Below are 18,657 nucleotides of genomic sequence, written 5' to 3' on the forward strand. Positions count from 1 at the left end.
CGGCTTCAGAAAAATAACCTAAAGTGGTATTTGGCCAACCATTTCAATAATTCCGAAAGTGGAACTCCATACGTCGTTTGGAAATCCGATATGGCGACTTCCAGTTTATGTGTGTTCTGTTCTTAAAATATTGAAGTATTTTAAGTAAGTTGTGCTAAAGCAGTAATGAGTTATAAAAAATGATTCTTAAATTTAAAACCTTTGATCCCGAGCATCGCCGGGAACGTTCAACTAGTCCGTGAATAATAGGCAAGCCAACACTTCTCAAAGCAAAAAGGGTGATTCCAAAAATCAAACCTGTTCAATTCTTATAGATTTCGATACCGTCATGATCACTGAAAGGCGATTTTCGAATAAAACAAAAAAAGGAATGCAGAACAAAAAACTGTTGACCGGCAGTGTAGACAATTTTTAAATTTCCATCCAAAATGTAATTTTTGCATATAACTGGATATGAAAAGATTGTGTTTAGTAGGAAACATTCCCACCTTAAAACTAAATAAAATAAAATTGCTCGCGCGTACCGTGCTGATCGAAATCCGTACACCTAAGCACATGATAATCTTCGACGGTCAATATAAAATCAAGAAATCACATATTGCTTTAAACTGACATGTTTAGTTATAGGTCCACTTATATTTTATCACTATTTTCCAGCAAAATGATTAAAATCACTCCGAAACTCGAAAAAATCATCTTTAAATAGAACATGTTTTGAATCGGAATCCGTACACAGTTTTTTGTCTGAATCAAAACCCGTACACTTTTGAATCTAAATCCGCACACACGCGATATAGACTGGATCAAAGTCCATACAACAATAAGTCAAACTCCGTAAAGATATAGAAGTACAAAAATGAACATCTTTTATTTATAATTTATCTTTAAATTACCGAATAAGTATATTTTGAGGATCAACTGGCTCCTAAAGTTTCACACGGTTTTCTAATTTTTGATATCAGCTGAAATAGTGCAATTTTCGTAGCGTTTCGTAGTAACCGGAACGCCGGAACCTCTCGAAACTTCCCGGTACGACTTTCCCTTGCGCACCTTAGTCACAGCTCGTTTGAAATTGTTTGCCGTATATTTTCTTCCATTATATGCTGACAAGAAGAAAGTTCAACAATATATGCATGATACACACGCTGTATGGATTTCGATTCAAGCAAATAACAAGAATCAAAATCCGTACGGCACAGTTTTTGTTGAATAAATAAAACTTACACTATTTATCAGACAATATACAGCTCGAAAATGACAAAGACTTACCTTTTCCATCAATTTTAAAAAGATTCACAGAGTAAAACACTTATATCCCACTTGAAAATCGTTTTTATCTGAAGAACGTTTCCTTAGTAAATTCTCTTACGATACAACGAAATGACAACTGAAACCGATACACGATTGATTTTTAATTTTTAATATTTTTATTTCATGGCCTACTGGCGCATAGTTTAATTTAACAGAAGGCCAACAACTCAACGGATATGTACATGTAACTATCACATGAATTTTCACTTTTGTAATGCTTAAAACTGAGGCAAAACATCAAGGTGTACGGATTTCGATACTGTACGGGTTTCGATCCAGCACGGTAGCTGCCTGGATTTGAAAGGTTTGAAACAGAAAGCAGCTCGAAGTCGCATGGAGCTACTCAACGCAAAGAAGACGCAGCAAAAGCCCGTGTCCACTTGGAAGCAGGCTACCGATGTGATTCTTCCTTTTACGATCGCCAACGCAGGTGTGCTGGCCACTGGACAAAACCAACATTTTTCTACCCGGTGGAAACCGCTTCCGAAAATTGTTGGCTGGTGTAACTTGCCGCCGGTGGTGTAGTTGTGGTACGGCTACCAATGATCCAAAAAGGCGAATTTGCCTCACCAAGCCTCTCAAAAACCCGGGCGTTTTACAATGGCGATCCTTCTCGCTGTGCCGCGTCGACTTGAACGTTGAATCTGTCCTGGCCAGACCAACCCCTCCGGGTATTTGTTGAAAGCTTGTAACCGGTTGGTTCCAAACAGATTGCATGTGGCTCCACTACATAGCTCATTTGCCCCAGTGTACCGTTCTCTCAAGCACGGGCAACAGCAAATGAGCTTTACGCAGCCAAAGTACACTCAGAGAGAACATCACAACTCAGATTTATACACTCTTAGTTCGCGCAAGCGCTTTACTAATGTGAACGGACTCCGAAACATCGCCAATATAATTGAGCGATAGTTCGCAGATGATGTACCTAAGAAGGGTTGCCAAACCGGGGAAGAAGCAAACGTCAAAATTCGGCTTAATTCAGAAACTGTAGGTCCCTAGCCCGAATTAGTGACTTAAAAAGCCCGGCTTTGGCACGAATCCGATCTCTCTATCCTGGACGATCAAACGGTTAAGAAGTGCGCGCGTGAGTTTAATTGGAAAGACAAGAGTTCGGATGAAAAAGCACATGGGAGTGGAAAAGTATAAGTTAAAGTAAAGTTAGCAGTAAATGAGTTAGTGAAAATTTCTGTTTGTAGTAAGTTAATAGTAGAGGTTAAAGAAAAAAAGTATTAATTGAAATTAGAATGTTTTTCTATGACACCTATAGGACAGAAAGGGAGTGGAACAGAGTAAGAAGTTAGGTACGGAAAATAAGAAAGATAATTCGGCCATCAGGAAATAGTGAGCGGGAGAGAGTATCTCTTCTGCCCTGTACCTATTAACCACACCAATACTGTTTTCAAACATTTAATTATAAGTGAGAGTCCATTTTGGTGTTACCAGAGGTGCGATTAAAAGCCCGAGAAAAACAATTAAATCCAACTTTATGTAAGTTTTTTCTGAAAAAAAACAATGTCAGAGTTTTTGAAGAGGAAAAAAAGTACTATTTTTATAAAATGTTTTTAATAAACTTGTAGATCCCCTGAAGAAGGCCAAGTTCAAAGGCCGAAACGTCGGACAAAAAACCTAGTAGCGTTTTGATATACCCCTAAGACTGAAAAAGCCATATTTCCCTTGAAATTTCATGTTACAGTCGTCTTTAAATTTGATTACCAGTACAGATAAGAGTGCATGGATGTGATTCTGACGTTTCTCTCTGAGTGTACTTCAGTTGGGTAAAGCTCATTCCCTGTCGCCCAGGTTTGGAGAGAACGGTACCCTGGGGCAAATGAGCTATGTGGTGGAGCCACATGTAATATTTTTGCAACCAACCGGTTACAAAAGTCTGATAATTGGTCCACTCCACCGTCCAGCATGTTGGAAACGCTAAAAGTTGAGAACGTTCAGAGTTCAGAGTTAGATAATCTCACCGGTGACGTCGTATCAACTACCGAAGAACCCGTGACATTTGAAAGCTATGATAGCAAATCCTTGCCTTAGTAGCACGCTAGAGCCAGCTAGCATGCTCTAGTCAAAAACCATTCTCGAATCAAGGCATGGGTAAAGAATCAACATCTGATCGTGTCATCATTTTGCAACCAACGAAATCCTCTCATAGTCTCAGACTATCACCGACGATGACTTCTTTCTAAACGACGATGTATTCTGTCCAGGAATGGTAACAAAAGAAATTTCACCCGACGAAAGTAAACCTTCTTTCGGACTTTTCCGCCTTGTTCCCGAAGACAGCTAAACGACCCACGAAAATTCCACTCGAAATAGTTGAAACAATCGAAATCTTTAATAATCTTTTAAACGGACAGCTCCGGTCCACCTCATGCAGCCGAATCCGAACCTCAAAATGGCCACCAAATGAAGAACATTGGAAATAATGTCGCAACGTTACGCCAGTCGGAATTTTCAGCTCTTCCATCAAAGTCACCCAGGAAAGATTCTCTACCATTGGGAAGTTCGGTTCCGATGCTTGAGAAACCCCTAGCGCAACATCATAGCTATGACGTTGAAACCCTCTCCAAGTCACAAATTCGAAAATAAAAATCTACCAAAATGCGTTACAGTCATTCATTTTACGAGCACTTGATTTGATCTGACCTTAATTGTCATAGAAAACATACGCGTTCACGACACACAGTAGCGAAGCCACGGCCCCGAATATTACAAGAATGAAACTCATCGCGCGGAAGATGAGCGTGAGAGCAAAAACGGTGGCGGAGGATATCCGAGTGCATCCTATTCCAACAAGTTCGAAGGTTTGGATATGACGGAGAATGTAGATGATATGGGTTTTCCTAGGCATGATCTACTTGGTCACATAAGCTGGTGCACGGTGGCCCCAAAAGTGGCGGCACCGATTCGACCTGATTCGATCTGCGAGCTCTGCACCCACTAATTATTGTTGAGGGTCAAGGTTTAGAAGAGGACAATGAAGAAGAAGCAGAAATAGAGGCATTCAGCAATGAATAAAAAATATCGTTGAATAATAATTTTGGACTCTCTTAGGGACTTGTGGACTTAAACTCAAAATAACAGCTGAAGATATTACAAGAAAAAAAAAATCTTGTGAATCCTTTGGTTGGTATTTTATAAATATTTAAGGTTGGTCTACTAGTTATAAATATTCCAGCGTAACAGCGTAATTGTATATGAAAATAATTATTTCCAATTTTTCTTCTAAAATTGCATGTATGGAAAATATTTAACCTTCGAATTTGGGTTAGTAGTAGGGTTCAAAAGCTTCGTCTTCTCGGAAAGAATCCCCATGCGAAATTTCAGCTCATTTCAGGACTTCGGGCTAAGAAGCCTCAACGGTGTCAAAGTTTTACTTTTTTGACCGATGGAAAAATTGGACAGCAATTATTGAAATCGATTTGTTTTGAAACCAAGTGTCTTAGAAATGCATGAAACTTTAAGATCTGGCGTTGCCTCGAAAAAATTCTTCTCAAAAAAAAAACTTTCTGGGAACGTCTTTTCGCTTGAAAGTTTCCTGGCTGCTAAAAAGTCGACTCTGTAAAGAATTTCGACGATTCATGCATTTCACTATGATGCGCTAAAAACAAGGCGCCTTCCGCAGAAAAATGCTGCAGTTGGCCTAAAAAATTCGATATCGGCAAGAAAAGTGAAACTTTGACCTTCTCAAACCCCGGAGAGAAAAAACTTTCTTTCCGATTTTCCTCCCTCTCATTCTCTAACTATTTGGCTTTGTTTCTGTCTCCTAGAACCGAGAAGGGAAGGGGGTAATTTCCTTTCCTAGACCAAGAAAGGAAACTTCTCGCCTACTAGTTTCGCTATCATGCGGCCGTCGTTGTTTCTCTCATGGGAAACTAGGTGTCTAGTGTCAACGAGAAAATATATGAGCATGCTTGGTATTCTCCTCAATGTGGGAGATGCGCAGAGTGAATATTTACCGTTTACTTTTAGTCCAGCAAGAGAGCTGCGTGTAGCAATGTTTTGCACTACACTTTTCTTTCAGCTTTGTGCTGTGTCTTTGTTGCTCGCTGTGAAACTAGCACAATTACTGCTATTTTTCCTGTGTGGACTCATCACTGCGACCAGAGATTAAATCTATTGTGATATTGGCCAGGTGTTATCTGTACTCCGCACTTCACGCTGTTAGCGGTAGCACTATCGAAGTAAGTGATACGCTTATCATTCATATCCGTGCTTGTGTGTAAGTTTTACCCTTTCGTTTCAAACTAATTACTCTACTATACCAAGCCTCTGTCCTTCCTAACAATATCGTCCAATTACAATTCCCTGGAGAGAACTTTCATACGTTACTCACACCAGTTTTATTATAAAAGAGACTTATTACTGTAAGAAGGGGAGTTAACAGAGGTACTGTAGAATTCAGATCAAAGGAAGGGTACGTGGTGGGAAACCTGAGAATAAACCCATGCTAAAGTCCTTTAGCAACCAAATGGCCTGATTCTAGTAAGATTCGAACCCACGACCACTCGCTCACCAAAGTGGACTCTGTAACCTTGCGTCTACGGAGCTTCCCACAATTACTGCTTACACCACAGTAGAAAGCCTATAGAAAAGAGAGACGCCATGACAGTCACTCACACCAAAACGGCTGGAAGGCCTTAAAAGTTTCGAAAGTTTCGACGCAAAGTATTGTAATCAAGTTGCGATGAAAAAAGGGACTTTCTAGTTTACGTAACAACTTGTATGCAGGTGCAATTTAAAAAAAAAATGAATTGTTAATGTTTTTCGAATCCCAGCTAGATTTTATTTAGATCTCAAGCAGTTTTTTCCTAAAACTAAAAAAAAAAACAAATTATTTCATATCAGCGAAAAGGTAAAGCTTCCTAATAGTCGAAAATAGCGCTTTTTGCAAATGCTTAGCCTGCCCAACTGGTCTCGAGGTACGATGCTGGCCCAACAAGCCATTCATCGTAGGTTCGAGTCTTGACTCGGAAGAGACTGTTAGTGTTAGTAGGATCGTAGCGCTAGCCCCGCAATGGTCCTGTACACTTAACAGTTGGCTGCGAAGTCTGTGTATAGTAAAAAGAAGGTCAAGTTCCGAATCAGAATGTGACTCCAACACATATCGAATTTAAACATGTTTGAAATACGCTTTACTGCCATACGGTTTCATTCCTGTTACGTGAGATGTGTTTGGGTCCCTAAACATATAATATTGAAAAAGTCACGCAAAATAACATCGCAAAGCTTATTTTGGCGGGGGAACCCACCGTTTTGGTGTGACAGTTACCACAACGGTGAGTTCTACGTCTTCTCTCTATCTTATAGGCTGACTACACCACAGTTGAGCGAAAGAAGTATGATGAATCACTCTAGAGAGAATACGCAGAAGAACGTCGCGAAGTACATTGGTGAGATCAATATGATAGAGTTTAAAGTGCAAACATGCGTAACGGGCAGCTAGATAATTTTTTTCAGTTTCGAGATAAACAACGCAATACACTTTCTTACCTAGATTTTTCTTTGATTCGATATTTACTTAAGAGACATACAGTAAAAGTACTGCAGTGATGTGTATTGTGAGCGTAGTGTCCTTTTGTGTGAGAAAGATCACACCAGTTTATTATTTCTCTGGAGAAATATTTTAGATTCCACAGCGGTGTTATTTGCGAGCTCCACAGATACACACGATTCGCTGCTTTCTTCAAGCAAGTGCGTAGCTTTGCTCAGCAGTGTGAGAGTAGTTGTTTGCGCAGTGAAAGATACACACGGTACACGGTAGTGTTTCTTCGAAGAGATGAGCCAAGCCTGTCTGTGAGAATGAAATTTTGTGACTAAAGCTGTTCCTGGGAAGGAGGCTTTCATGGGGACTCTTTTCGAGAAGACAAAACTTATGATACCCATCACCAAACGAAACTCGAAAAGTTGATTCCCATTGGCAGCCTACTGTTCATGTCATGCGATTTAGAACAATGCGAATGTTGTTATCGAATTGACCATTGACTAAACTACGCAACAGTTTGGTTTAACAGCACGCGCGTTGCACCGTATGCGGTATTGCTAAAGAAAGCAAGAAAGAAATTCATCAACGCAATTCGTATTGAGAGTGAGTGGTGTAAGTGCGCAAAACCACTGTTTTTCTACTCGATTATAGCACATCACAATTACAAGGCCAACAACATGCTAGATTCTATCTTGTACTGTACTACGTGTAGTTGACGAAATTCCTGTGTGCTAGATTATGTTGTGCAACAACGATTGATACTTATGAAGTAACCTAGTATAGGTTGTAGACTTTGTTGAGTGTAACTTTCTCTCATACTAGAAATTTTCAAAACCTCCCTAAAATTCAAAGTTATGGTCCAAATACCAGTTTTTGGACCTCAACGTAATTTTTACGTCATTTCTCAACTGATTTGTTCGTACTTGTTTTACTAGAACGCGATGCGTTGTTTGAACTTGAATCTTTTTTTTTTTTGCTAAATTTTATCTTTACCGCGAAAACACAAACTTGAAACTAGATTCAATCACGAAGAACATACAAGTTATTCAAATTTGATTTTCTTTGCCTGATTGGTTTTAGTGCAGAAATTGGTGTTTTATTTGTTTGGGTGTCCCTCCCTATCAAAAGAGGAAGGAGTGTCGATCTACAATGGAAATATTTTGTACCACTGAACGTTTCCACATGCCAAATTTGGTTTTATTTGCTTGATTATTTCTCGAGTGGAATTTATTTATTTATTTATTTATTTATTTATTTATTTATTTGTGTTTTATTTATTTAGGACCCATCCTTTCCAGAAAAGAGAGGGGTCTCGAAATATCTTTATCATCCTTGCAGGTTTCCAGGAAAGTTGTTTGACGAAATTTGATTTAATTTTGATGAAGTGAGAGATTTTTTCGAAAATACATAAACTTGTTCCGGGCATTCAAGAGTTAACTTTGACATGTACGCAAATTTTGAAAAAGTTATATTTGAGGACAAGTGAACATTACCCTGTGTTGTTAGATGAGTATCTTTTGGTGATCAACTTCACTCTAATCCACGGTACTGATAACTTCATGGGTCATTACAACTCAACATCCTTGACATAATTTTATGCGGATATAACTGAAAGTTTAATTCAACCATGGTTTAGACATAAAACATAAAAGCCACTCAAAGCTTGCGAAAGACTTGAATAGGGTGGAATGAAAATGATTTCTTCTCTACGAATAAGTTTATCCAATGAGGTTCGAAAAAAGGCTGCCAAAAAGTTTGAGCTCTCTTTGTATATGTGTGTCTTTGTGTATGCCGCCATCACATGGACTTTTACCGTGTGATGCTGAAAGAGACTGAAATATTTTCAATGACGGCTTAAATTTTTACTAGCTAATTTGTTTCAGAAAAAAAATTAAGTTGCTTTATTATTAACTTTTTCAAAATTTAAAAAATATGTTTGATACTCTACTTTGGATTGGTTGGCAAGTTTGCGAATTTATTACCAGAAAAAGTTGTTATGATTGTTGTATTAGAGTTCGATTGTTGGGAATTTTACGATGGTTGGTTGTAATTTCGGCTGAGCAGTCTTGAATAAGTGGAACAGGGGAAAATTCCCTGAAGATGTCACTGATGAGTGATGAAACGTCGGACAGTAAAAAACCAGATCGTTCTACTTATTGAACACTGCTCAGCCGAAATTACAACCAACCATCGTAGTAAAAGTTGTATAATAATTTCAAAACGATAACATCATGTTTTGATACACTATTTCAAATCATTTTCTGTTGGCTAAATCAATTGTATGATGATGAAATTATCTCAATTACAATTGAGACGCAAAAAATCTTATAAGAAGCGACGAATACTTCTAAAAATTACCCAGAAGCTTGTTTTTGAAAATATTCTTTTTCTTTATCATCTTAAAAACAATGCTAGCTTAAAAATACTCTTCAATAAAATAATCAATCGTGTGTGAGATATTCGTTCCGATGAAAATCGAAATTCTGTACTTATTGGAGTGAATATTTCTTTTCCTGGTAAGCTGCTCGATGAACAGCTAACAAAGAACAGGATAAAGACATTCGGTTCGCGCAACGAGGATTTTTCCAATCCCATGAACAAAAAAAAAAAAATCCAAATAAATAACTTCCAAAGTTCGTCTACGTCATCTATTGACGTCACACACATGCTAGAAGATATTTCCAACCTCACGTGGTATAATTTTAGGAACAGGTGCTACTTTGGACTGTTCGTAATGAAACAGCCTAGAAAAACATAAAAAACCCAACCTGCCAATCAACAAAAACACATCCAATTTCCAGGCGGACATAAAACCGGTAGACTCGGCCCCCTTCGCAAATTAAAGTTTCCCCTGTATGCAAAAAAGAAAAACACACAATGCTTCTTACCGGTCCGTAGAATTAGCGTTCGCCCTTTTCGCCGGTTACGTATTGGCGCGACGGCGGCAAGGTGTAGGGAAAGAAACACAGCAGAAAGGGAACAACAAACTTCCGGGTAGACGAAACGCGTCCCACTTTACGGGGGTGCCTTTAGCAGTGTTTTTTTTTGCCTGGCTACCACCAAGAACGGGGAATGGGAGAGGGCTGCTGCTTCGGGTGTTTTTAATTTCACTTTTCACTCCCACTAACACGCTCGCGGCTTGATTTCTTGTGAATCGTTAATGATTTGCAAATATTGACTAGATTTTTAAATTTTCCTCAGCTCACCTTTTATTCTCCCTTGCGTGCGCCGGTAGGCTGCGGGAAACACTCCGTGGAAATAATTTTTTCTTCAAGCACCAACAGTTAGGCACGTTCTCTGTTAAATAAAGCTTTTCTACCTCTTCTTGGTGGCTATATGCTTGGGAAATTGATTTTTCACTTTCAGCGCAGACTAGGAAAATGAAAGAATGGTGGAAATGGCACGATTTTAAAATTCATTCACTCGAGTTTATGCTGCTTAAGTGCAAAGCAGGAAGGGAAACCGTTGATCCTTTCAGTAGATCACTGTTCTTGAGCGTGTGTTTCACCTTTAAACATACCCCAGCAAGGATTACATAAAGCGTGCTGATTGCGACGCTAATGTTCAAGAGAAATTTCGGAGCCTCTACACATACAAACACACACGAGCAAACTTCAAAAGTTACATCACTTTCTAGCACTTCTACCCCCCAGGGCGAATACCTTTTGAATCATTCAGATCCGGGAGCGGAAAAAAACTGCAAATGTTCGCCAAAAGAAAGAATACTAATCCTTTTATTCGTTCACACTGTAACTTTAAACTTCACTAAATCCGCAGGATCGTTTCACAGGCAAACCGGTTTGGCGCGGCGGCTTTTACGACATTCTTACCGTCACACGAATGGGGGAAAACTCTCATAAATCTACCCCCACTTCACCGTACGACCCTGCCTTCTTCCCTTCCGCAGCAGCAGATGTGCGGAACAGGAATCCCGAAACTCAACCCTTTTTCTTCCAGAATCTGTCGAAGTACACCAAAAACTGAAACACAATCCGTAACGGGTCGAATCTACTCTGCGACTGAGAGGCTCCTCCGATCCACGGTTCGTGGTTCAGTTCAGATTCTTGCCAGCCCGAGTTTCGAATCGGGTTCGTGCCCGAGTGGAACATTGGCACACATGCCTACGCAGCAAGTCGACTGACATTAGATGACAAAAAGGATAACAATAAGGAAGGGCGCATGCGCCCTCCCATTCGGGTGTATTGCTGCTGCTTTTGCATTTATTTGTGTTTGTGTGCAACAAACCATTAATTTGCTACCAATACAAGAGGCTTTATGGATTCAGCGGTGAACTGAAAATGGGGGAGGAAGATTGGGGCCACCAGAAGCTGGAAGTGTTCTGTACCGGATGACAACAGTTCTGTTCGAACTTCTTCTGACGGGCTGTATGGACCGGCATCGGGAGAAAATTGTACTGTGAGTTGTGTGCCAGTGTCCGTCCAGTCAGAGAGGTTTACTCTGTCTCGGTGGGTTTAGGCACGGGTGCCAGATTTAGTGATGCAGGATTTTGATTCGATTTGATGTTCAGTGAATCGATATCGAGTGGGGTCTTCCGATGGGGAATAAGGATTGCTCTTTGATTAACCTTGAAATTGATGTTTAGGTCACACAATTGTTCCTGGAGTTGAATTTTTTTTGTGAAAAGTGTTTCAATTTCAATTCAATTTCAATAATTTAAAGAAGCATTTCGTTGTAATTTTTTTCTCATAGCGTTTATTAAAAAATTTTCGGAAAAACATTGATTTTGTAAATATTTTGTTTTACACATTCTTTAATATTTTTTTGGAAACCTCACAGAGTCGATTGATTACTAGCTGATTTTGCTGTACGCATAATTAAGCTGCAGAATTACAGTTTGTTTTTTAAAAGAACGCCAAGGAACGTTGTAAACCGGAAAATATTAATCTAATCTCACATGACGCAACTGGAAAAATAGATTCTCTAAAGCATAGGAACGCTAGTTAAGTTAGCGGAATCAAATCATACGCTAAAACTGGGCTTATTAATTAATACAAAAATAAAAACGAATGAATAAAAATATGGCTTGAACGTATCGAATTTTTGAACATTTCTAATTTTACTCGTTAATTTTTTAGCTTCAATATATCGGTTCAATTAATTTTAAATTTTATTCTACTAATCGGTTTTGTGTGGCCGTAGTTCGTCGATAATACTGAAACGTGCCCTAATATTGACTAAGCAAATTTAAAGTTTAAGGTAGAGTATCAATAGAAAAAATATGAAAGGTTTGATTTTTATACGCAAAATTATAGGAAGAAATCTATTTATTCAAAAGACAAGTTTGTATGTATGTTTCAGCATAACTCTCGAATGCCTGAGTCGATTTTCACTTAACTTGGCATTCGTGTTATTAGTACTAAGAAGGTGGTCATAGATGAATTAAACAGGGGGAGGGACAATCACAAAAGACGGAGGATGCAGAATTTTCGTGCATTTTGGGAACTTTTGGAATAAATTCGATGTCTTTAAGGCCCCGGGTAGTGTCTGGAGGTCAGAAAATGATTTCTGAAGACCACAACATGATGTTTAACGTTAATTTCAAATCCAAGATGGCGACTTTTGGTTTCTAAGAAGCTGTATAAAACTGTGAAAAAACAACAATTCCCCCAAGAGAGGAAACAGGAAATCAAGTTTCTGAAGATATGCGAAAATCGATTTTTACTCGCAATAAGGATATTTTTGGAATCATGATAAAAGACCAATCATGACAGTATGATGCCATCCCGATTAGTTTTATAAAATATTATAATATTAGTTTTAAAAAAGTTTTATAGTACTTGATACAGCTAAAAAAGCGCTATAAAACTTTATACAACCATAAAACTAAAGAAAAGTTCTATTAAACAATATGGACACACTTTAAAACGAATTAACATTCACAGATTGAATACCGATATCTGACACCATTTTGGAATCCGATATCTACTTCCGTTTTCTGGAATGCTGATCCCTAAGAAACAGCAAATGGCTAACGCAATTTTGAAATTCTATTCACAACTTTCGGTTTCTGCAAAGCTGTGTAAATCTATTAAATGTTCAAATACTCTCCAATATTGATCACAAACTGGAATTAAATCCAGGAACTAAAAGCAATGTCCAGTGCCATTTTAAAAATCGTCGTCTCCCGGTTTCTGGATAGCTGTGAAAATCTGATGAAAGTATTTGAATGCTCCCTAATATTTATATTTCCAGAACACTTTGAAGCCGAAAATTGGTGTCCGAAATGACGACATCCAGTTTTAGGTTTGTGGGTGGTATGGGCGATGGAGGAGGGGTTTAGTAGATGGCTGATTTTGAGTAGTAAGTGGTTTGAATAAACCACTTACTAGAGTGGAGGGTTAAAATGAAGACGATACGAGAGGTCTAGGGGTGTGCGACCAAGTAGAAGAGAGAGAGAATTAATTTAACAATGAAAAAAACATGTTAAAAGAGAGAAACGGAAAAAAGCGAAAGCATGAAAGGGATCAGAAAGGTAGAGTTACATACAGAGGGAGGGAGAGAAAATATATCAATTTTGAAGTCCAACGAATCAGTCAATAGACACTTCTATGCAAAACAACAAGAGCTAATATTGGATCCCGAGTAAAACCAAAAAAAAAATAGATAGATTAGACGAATACAGAGAAAAACTACAAAAATTGAAGACAAAAAAAATCTTCTTTAACGATCATAAAATGACGATGGGATTCAGATCAAAATGAGAGCAATCGAGTTTATAAATGGAATTATCAAAAAACTGAAATAAGAAATCGGGTTAGAATTTTAAAAAAATATGAGCAAATGTGGTATAATATATGCAATTAAGTTTAATATCAAATACAGGTCGGACTCGATTATCCGGAACATCAAAAAAAAATCTCATTCCGGATAATCGATTTTTCCGGATAATCGAATCACGCAAAAAAACTGAAATTTTTCGATTAACGAACATAAAATAAATATTTCTTTTCTTTATTTTTCTTGTATGATTCAGTGTAGTAACCAGAAGTTATTTCTGAGGCGAAAAGGGGTAAAATAATCAAAGCAAAAAAATAAATTGGACATTGATCATTTTCACTTAATTCACATAACTCAACAGGTCCCAAACATGCCAAAAGTGACATAAATGGTAACAAATATGCCAGAAGGGATGGTAAAGGCAAAATTTTGGAACGAAAATTGTAAACGGACACCAAAAAAATAAAATTCCGGATAATCGAGTCTAAAATTCCGGATAATCGAATTCCGGATAATCGAGTCCGACCTGTATTACTTTTTACTAAGGAACGAACGTAGATTTCAACAAATTAGAACTGTTCGACAACATCCAGACACCATGAAGTTGGAATATTTTCCGATCCGAAATGATCTACAAAGGCTGAAAATCGGTATACCCCATATTTTGAAATCCACGATGATAACTTCTGGTTTCTGGAAAACAGTCTAAAATGGTCAATTATAATCCAATAAGAGTTTTTTCAGATCCATAATGAAGTAGGAAGGCAAAATATCGACCCCAGATGCCGTTATAAAATTTATTCATTTTATATATTTTCGGATCCCGGATGATGCCCAAAAACTAAAGATCGAATCCACAAAAATGGTCAAATATCACCTATCATGACTAATCGACCCCAGACGAAATTTTGAAATCCAATATGACGACTTCCGGCTCCTGTAATTAGTTGTTTTATAGAAATCTAAAAAAAATAATCTAGAGCCAGATAAAACCCAAAAGCCAAATATCGACTGCATACACCTTTTTGAAATCCACGATGGTCCCAGCTCTGAAATAGTCTCCCCAATCCCAGCTCTGAAATAGTAGAGGGGTGGTATCAAAGACACGACCGCATGACGCATGACTACGGTATTTTTCTATATTTGTTATCTTACAGTGTATTTTTATTTGCTGAGGCGTTAAAGGGTGTCCACTATGAAATTGCCACACATAAAATTGATTCGCGAAATTCGAGTTTTCATCCGATTGCCATCAAATTTTCAGGGATTGGAAAATAACTATTAAACTTCATTTTACCATTTTAATCGTATTTTATTTACAGTCCATACGCAAATGCCCGCACCTTGGCCTTAACCCCGGCCATAAGATTGTGCACAACCTGTGAATCAACCGTTTTTTGCATGTAAACCCATACTTTCTTCAGTTCTTCGACTGTCTTTACTACCTTAGGTTGTTCAAGAAGGTGCTGCGTCATAATCGCCCAGTACTTTTCGATGGGGCAACATTTTCGGCACGAAATTGACCTCATTGTCCGCATACCACTGCAGCACGTCCTTGGAAGAGTGGCATGAGGCCAAATCCGGCCAGAAGATTGTTGGGACGTTGTGAGCCTTCAGGAGAGGAAGCAGCTGCTTCTGGAGGCACTCTTTCATGTACACCTGTCCGTTCATCGTGTCCTGGGTGACGAAAAGTGCACTCCGCTTCCCGCACGTGCAGATGGCTTGCCAAACCAGGAATGTCTTCGCAAATTTGGACATCTTCTGAGTGCGGACATGCTCCGGAACGCTGAGCTTATCCTTGGCCGTGAAAACAGGTTGCCGGGGATCTGTTTGAAGTCGGCCTTCCCATATGTTTCGTCGTCCATGATGCAGTATTCAACTTTCGTCAGCATGTTGAGCTACAACTTGAACGTTCGAAGCCCAGCCTTAGTTTTGGCCTTTTGGGCAAAGTTTCGGCTTAGGTGCCGCTTCTTAGCCACATCCCGAACGGAGGCGTTCGGGTTTCGGTTGAAGGCCCCAACTACGCGGTTGTGATTTTTGGTGTTGTACGGAATACTTTTTCCTTCACTTCTGGGCTTCCGAGCGGTGGTCAATCGTTCCTCGAACCGCTTAATCACTCGCGACACCGTGGAGTTCGCGATTCCCAACGTTTTAACGATGAAACGATGCGAAAGATCCTTGTTCTCGTGATGAATGCGCAAGATTTTATGACGCACGAGCTGTTCTTTCGACTCCATTTCCGCGAGTTTTGATCACAGGACTTTAGAACTTGCAGGATATAAATAATGCACTATGAACTAAATCCACTCAAATTTTCATTAAATTCGGTTAAAAAGTTAGAGCAATTTCATGGTGTGGCAATTCCATCGTGGACACCCTTTAGAGCGCTTTGAACGATAATTAATATACATAGAATAAATGAATGTAACCTTATTTATATTTGCATCTCCACTTCGCAGATAATCAAATTAGAAAAGCATTTGTTCGTAGCTTGTAATGACAAGACAAACAGAATTAGCGAATTCGGTGTATTCTTCCTTTCTCAGTAGGCAGCAAATACGAATTCAACTAGCCACTTCAATTACAACACTTTGAGGCACCAAAAGGTGCCAGTTGCCGATGACTCTTGTTCTGTGGTTATTCCGGGCAGAATTCCAGCCATTTTAGTACCTTTGCAGTAACCATGTACTACTAACAGCTGCAAACATTACGGGTGAAACCTGGCACGAGATGACCGGTACTATTTTGCCTTCCTTCCTTTCAACGGCTAGCACCTAGAGCGTCCGTATGTCACTGGTACGGTTTTGGAATGAAAATGATGAGGCGAAATGTTTGAATGGTACTTTTTATATCAAGGTTTCGTCAGTTAGTTGGAAAGAGGGCGGAGTTAAGAAAAATATGGAATGGTAAAGAAAGTTAAAAAGCATCGAAAACAGAAAGTTGCCTCGAGTAGAACAACAACAACAACAACAACAAGTCGTTTACAAAGTCAAATCGGTTGTATCCGTTAAAGAGAGAAGAATTTACTAGAAGTTACTTAATAAATAGGATAGGATTCCATGAATAGGACACCTTCCTGAACCAGGTAAAGTAACATTAAAAGTTCCACAAGGATCCTATATAAGCGCTTTGTTTTTTATTCTATTTGTTAATCAGGTTCGTTTCTCTCCTCAATATGTGAAATGAGCAGAGTGAATGTTCATCGCTCGCTTCTTGTTCAGCATGTAGAAAATTTTAGACCACAATTCTTTCTGCTGTTTTGTGCTGTGTTTCTGCCGTTCGCAGAAAAATTAATGCACTAACTGCTGACACCCATCTCACGGCTGGTCTCGACGTACGATACTGGCCTAACAAGACAGTCGTCGTATGTTCGAGTCCCGGCTCGGGAGAGACTGTAGGATCGTAGCGCTAGCCCGCCATTATCCTGTACACTTAACAGTCGGCTGCAAAGTCTTTGTATAGTAAAACAGAAGGTCCAGTTCCGATACGAAATGTAGCACCAAGGCTTTGCTTTTTACTGCTGCTACCACAGTTGAGCGGAACAGGAGTGATGAATCACTCAAGTGAGAGTATACAGAAGTATACCTCAGTCCGCACTGCTGAGATGATTTTCGATAGCATTCGAAGCGCAAACATACGTGACGGGTGGCTGGGTTAACTTTTTTCAGTTTCGGGATGAAAAGCCATACAACGCAATCAATTTTCCTACCTAGATGCTCCCCTCATCTGATATATGCTTAACCCTCTAGTGCCCAAGTTCGCTTTCAAACGGGCTTCAGTAAAATCACAAATAATGTTTAACAAGTACTTAAAAATGATAATAAAGGCGGGCTTCAGCAGCATTTGAGTGAAAATTAACCTTTGGTTTTATTTTTGGATTTTGATTGAATTAGGTTAGAAGGTAAATTATAAAATCGAAATGAACTTCCCCACAATTTGGAACCAAAGTAAAAAAAGTCAATCAAAATGAAATAATTTTTAACGGGAAATAAAAACAGAAATCAATGTTGGGAAAGTTCTGGGTCACATTATGGAAAACAACCTAATCGAAAAAAAAAAAAATTGAAGAGTTTGTGTATAAGATACGACCGCAAGGTTACCGTAATCTTACGACAGTCTGTCGTATGTCAATGATTTCTGGCGATAGGCTGGGCAATAAGTTCAATTGTGATTATTCAACTGGATAATATGAAGCGGGATTTTTTTTTATTATTAACGTTCTCGGTCATCTGAGTGTATTGCAATACTCCAAGAGAGGGCCAGTGATTAGTATGAACGGAGAATAGATAAAAGCTATGGATAGGTGCGATATTCCGTACAAGGTACACAAAACATGAGTGCGGGGTTTACATGGTACGTCAGAGGTTAATGGTATTCTCCACTCGGTGGCAATCGGTTCAAAAACTGGTGCGAGAATCTTCGGTCCTGGAGTTCAGATATCAGCAGCTTTGGGTGAATGGCCAAGCAGAGATTTACGCTATAATTGAATGTGTGAGCGTTTGCATAAAGATAAGTAATAAACATGCGAATCTTTCCATTTTCTCTGAGTCAAGCAGTATTAAAGGCTCTATGTGCCTACAAATGTACGTCAAAAATTGTCTAGAAGTGCATTCTTCGTTCTGAATTGTACAATAAAGTGGAACTTAAATACTGGGAGGAACAACGGGTAAGTAGAGGGTAATAACGCCAAAAGCATACATTACAAAAAAGCAATTAGCGCTCAAGAAGTGGGTGCTCTGTTTCTACACATAACCGAGAATTATCCGAGTGAGTATCCTGTCTCTTTTGTGGGATGGTAAGCGAAACCTCGGAACATCTGATATGCAGCTGTGGTGCGTTGTACATGAAAAATAAAAAATAAAAATTTTCAACGTTTACAAACCTCCCAACATTGGAATTCATTTTTCAAGAGTTACTTACAATCTAGTGAAATTTAGTGTGCTAATCTTCGGAAGGTAATTACCTTTATTAAGCACATAATACCTGACTGGGAGCGTGTCGAGGCAACCAGTCATCACTCGATCAATAGGGAGTGATTGGTTAAAATGTTTTGTAAGGGGGACACACTTCAAAAGTTTCAAATAATGGACGCAAAATAAAACTGAATTTCGAAAATA

General features: G+C 38.8%; 1 protein-coding gene across 9 annotated transcripts in view; it reads right to left on the reverse strand.

Moving 5' to 3' along the window:
• The window catches only part of LOC129732598 (stress-activated protein kinase JNK), a 131,226-nt gene that overhangs the window by 84,631 nt on the left and 27,938 nt on the right, over positions 1 to 18,657 (reverse strand). For 2 of the 9 annotated variants that reach the window (XM_055693597.1, XM_055693592.1), the window contains exon 1: positions 10,009 to 10,836. The exons of 4 other annotated variants lie outside the window; for them this stretch is intronic. The gene's annotated coding sequence lies outside the window, so the exon portion shown is untranslated. Of the gene's footprint in view, positions 1 to 9,690; positions 9,944 to 10,008; positions 10,838 to 18,657 lie in introns of those variants that run through there. 3 more of the 9 variants (XM_055693596.1, XM_055693601.1, XM_055693598.1) reach the window with 3 other exon arrangements.

This window comes from Wyeomyia smithii, chromosome 3 (genome assembly GCF_029784165.1).
Source record: "Wyeomyia smithii strain HCP4-BCI-WySm-NY-G18 chromosome 3, ASM2978416v1, whole genome shotgun sequence".
Classification (NCBI taxonomy): Eukaryota; Metazoa; Arthropoda; class Insecta; order Diptera; family Culicidae; genus Wyeomyia; species Wyeomyia smithii.